The sequence below is a fragment of the Adiantum capillus-veneris genome, chromosome 29 (assembly GCF_014529385.1).
Source record: "Adiantum capillus-veneris isolate H3 chromosome 29, ASM1452938v2, whole genome shotgun sequence".
In the NCBI taxonomy this organism is placed as follows: domain Eukaryota; kingdom Viridiplantae; phylum Streptophyta; class Polypodiopsida; order Polypodiales; family Pteridaceae; genus Adiantum; species Adiantum capillus-veneris.
Genome location: NC_140959.1, coordinates 49,267,862 through 49,271,462, shown reverse-complemented (window position 1 = coordinate 49,271,462; position 3,601 = coordinate 49,267,862). Strand labels below are relative to the sequence as shown.

The window sequence follows — 3,601 nt, the reverse complement described above, 5'->3', positions numbered from 1 at the left end:
TATGCAAGAGACATAATATTTGCAGGAGATTGTATATATGAATCAGGAAGTGAACTTTTTGCTTGAATGTTTGCAGTGGACTGAATGCATAAAGTGGAAGCACAATAGGATATTTTTTTTAAAGTGAAGCTATATGAAGACTTGAAGAAATGGTGAAGGGCCAAAAGATTCGGCTATTGTAGTTAAGACAAGGACTACACTATACTTGCAGGAAAAGAGCACTACAATGTACTTACAGGGAACTGAACCTATGCAAGAGACATAATATTTGCAAGAGATTGTATATATGAATCAGGAAGTGAACTTTTTTCTTGAATGTTTGCAGTGGACTGAATGCATAAAGTGGAAGCACAATAGGATAATTTTTTTAAAAGTGAAGCTATATGAAGACTTGAAGAAATGGTGAAGGGCCAAAAGATTCGGCTATTGTAGTTAAGACAAAATGAACAATATGCAAAGATGGATTTTTGGGAACAAGGAGATGAGAGGAACCTGAAGAAGAAGTATGATGAATATGATCAATTGAATCAGCAGGTGCAACTTAGCTCAAATCAAGTACAAGTGCATATGGATACTATTATGGAAGAGGAGATACAAGATGAAGTTCCAAAGAATCAAGTTCAAGATGTAGTGCAAGATGCAATTGCAATGACAGATCATGAGGAAGCGGGAACACAACAGTCAAATTCAAATCAGAATTTTATTATTGAAGATGATATACCACCTGCAGATAATGGCAAAAGTACAAATGAAGCTGTTCAAGTTTAGAAGATATGAAGGTTGCAGAGACAATTGAAATTCTAAAAGAAGTTGAAGTTGCAGGGGAAATAAGCAAGCAGATTGATACCAAGCTTGATGATGTAGGAACTTATTGAATTGAAGAACAAATTTTTGTAAAAACATTTTGGGCTTTTGTTTTGAGTTTTGTCAAGGGATTGTGGGCTTCATGTTCTTCAAACATTGCCCACCGGGTGTGCCAGGTGTTACATGCACTGATGCCTCAATAACAGTTCAGTAATTACTTGTAAAGACAGTAACTAAGGTTGTGACTTTGGGCTCTAAGGGTGTATTTACACCATTTCTTTGTAATAAGTTAACAAACTCTCATATGAATAAAAAAGGACACTTCTTTGTTCGATAGACTGATAGTTTGGGCAGTTGAAGGGTCTTTTAGTATTTCAACTACGCCGTGATGCTTGTAATCTGTGTGTGTTATGCAAGAATGAGCAATAAAGTTATGTTCTTGTGTCTATCCATGGTGTTCTTCATTGATTATATCTACAATATCATCTTTTACGTATGCAGTTAACCGCAGTTCCCTGTCCCTGTAGTGTTATTATTCTCTTAAAATACTGTTAGGATTGGAGCCCCTAACAGGTAGGAAAGAGAGTGATAGAGATAAATAGGGGAAAAGAGAAGTAGAGAAAGAGATGGAGAGTGGGGAAGAAGGATAGGGAGTTAGTTATGGTCAAAAAGATAATGTACAAAGAGAAAGTGGGGAAGATAGAAGTTCATATGTATAGAAAGAGAGAGAAAGTGGTGGAAGAGGTTGAGGGGGACTTGGACAAAGAAAAAAGAGAGTGAGAGAAAGAGATATGAAAGGTAGGTAGAGAGGGGAGAAAATTAGCTAGAGAGAGAGAGAGAGAGAGAGAGAGAGAGAGAGAGAGAGAGAGAGAGAGAGAGAGAGAGAGAGAGAGAGAGAGAGAGAGAGAGAGAGAGAGATGGGAAGAGTGAGAGGGGAGATAGAAAGGGGGGCAAGTAGAGATAAAGAGTGTGGAGAAAAAGATAGAGAGAGAAAAATGGGAGAAGATCGAGGTAGATAGAGAGAGAGAGGGAGAGAGAGTGAGGGAGAGAAGAGAGAAGGAATTGAGAAAGATAGAGTCCTCAACCTTCATGCTTTTCTCTAAGATATACTTGATGATAGGGGTAACATAGAGAGAGCTTCAATGTTTGTATTTGAGTGTGTTGATTGTCTATAAATATAGGCTAGGATGTCAGCTAAAATATATCTAGATGAGATCTAAATAGCCACTAAGCTTTAGAAGATTTTCCTAGTGATGGCTTCCTGTTCGTCATGCAAGGTGAGTTTGTTCTTGAATACTATTAGCGGTGAACCTTTGTTGCTTGATTGCCCTACAAGAATTTCTATGGTCAATCCTAGAGATTCTGGCGGTAGTAGTAACAATGAGATGTTTGCCATCATTTCCACTTCGGATGGTAACATCTAGGCTCAGGTGAAAGATGGTGTGACATTAGGTCATCAATTTCAATTTGTATTGGATTCAACCTTGTCCACAATTTTTTGGTTGGTCACGAAGATGGGTGTGGATATGTACTCAAGATCATATGTGGCAACGGTGGAGTTATCTGACATCTCCACTGATGAAGAAGAAGGTATTGTTGCTGAAAAATCAACCAAGAAACTTCAGGATACATTTTCTTTTGGCCAGGAATCAGTGCAAGATGTTTGGATAGAAGAAGAGAAGAAAGACACAAAAATATCTTTGGGTTCAAACCATGTAGAGAAAACACAGAGTACACTGTAGCACATTGTGCTAAATAGCCACAAGTACCCCAAGTTGAGCAGAATTATTTCTACGTGTTTGGTTAAGAAGAAGGTCGATGAAGTTCCCTCGGTGTACAACGGGGATTGCGTTTATGAGCTAGACCCTGTGCCGGACGGTGTTCCCAAAATGTTAGGTATGGATCAAAAGTATGATGGCCGTTGTTGGGTTAATCATGTGCATTCCAGAATGATGTATCTGGCTTTAATCAAGAGAAGTAAATGTGGAAGACATATTATCTGCAAAAAATAGTTCGTGCTCGATCAATGCGATAAACGGACGACCAAATGAGACTTCTTGGATAGGAAAATTGCTAACATCAATTATGTCAATTGGTATATTGAGCTCAGAAAATAGAACACTACAGTGCTTCCACTGTGGTCAAAGTCTGGTAGTGCTTTGAAAGTGTCCTTGTGTTGTCTATTACTTGCTCACCAAATACAACTAGACTTGGCTGTTCATCCACATCAAAAGGCATAACCACCCCATCGCAAAGGGTGTTTTGCGATCGGCAATACAACAGACAAGACAACTTGTGTCTTGTGTAGTGTCTGAATCACCAACAACTGGACCTAGACATTTGCAACTTAATCTTGCAAAGGAGATGGTAATGGTAGAGATGGTCAACAAAAATGGGGAGAAACTGAATAGCAATGAACTTCTCTCTATATTGAAAGAGATGCAACCATTGATCCATGCGCAAATGTGTTGTGTCAATTTCATGTCTGTGAACTTGTTACACTTCCTCTTGGCTCACATCCATGTATGTGATATTAATCTTAGGTTTAAACATTGGACGAGAGAATCAATTTATACACAAACTAGAGTCAGTGCTGGGTCCCAATTGCTTCAGCTGAAAAACAATTGCAGCTATAGGTTTTTCAACGGTATGCTATTTCTAGGACAATCCACAACCCCTAATAAAAAATGTCATGTATTCAAAATGTCGATCAATGGAAGGACTGGATCAAGTGTTGAGTTGATAAATAGAATGCGACAAGACGGGAGTGGGGACTTGTGAAGAAGTTGGGTTTGAT

At 38.6% G+C, this 3,601-nt stretch overlaps 1 pseudogene; it reads left to right on the top strand.

Annotated features, from left to right (window-relative positions):
• Positions 1–579: 579 nt before the first annotated feature.
• Positions 580–875, top strand: LOC147419167 (uncharacterized; annotated as a pseudogene).
• Positions 876–3,601: the final 2,726 nt, after the last annotated feature.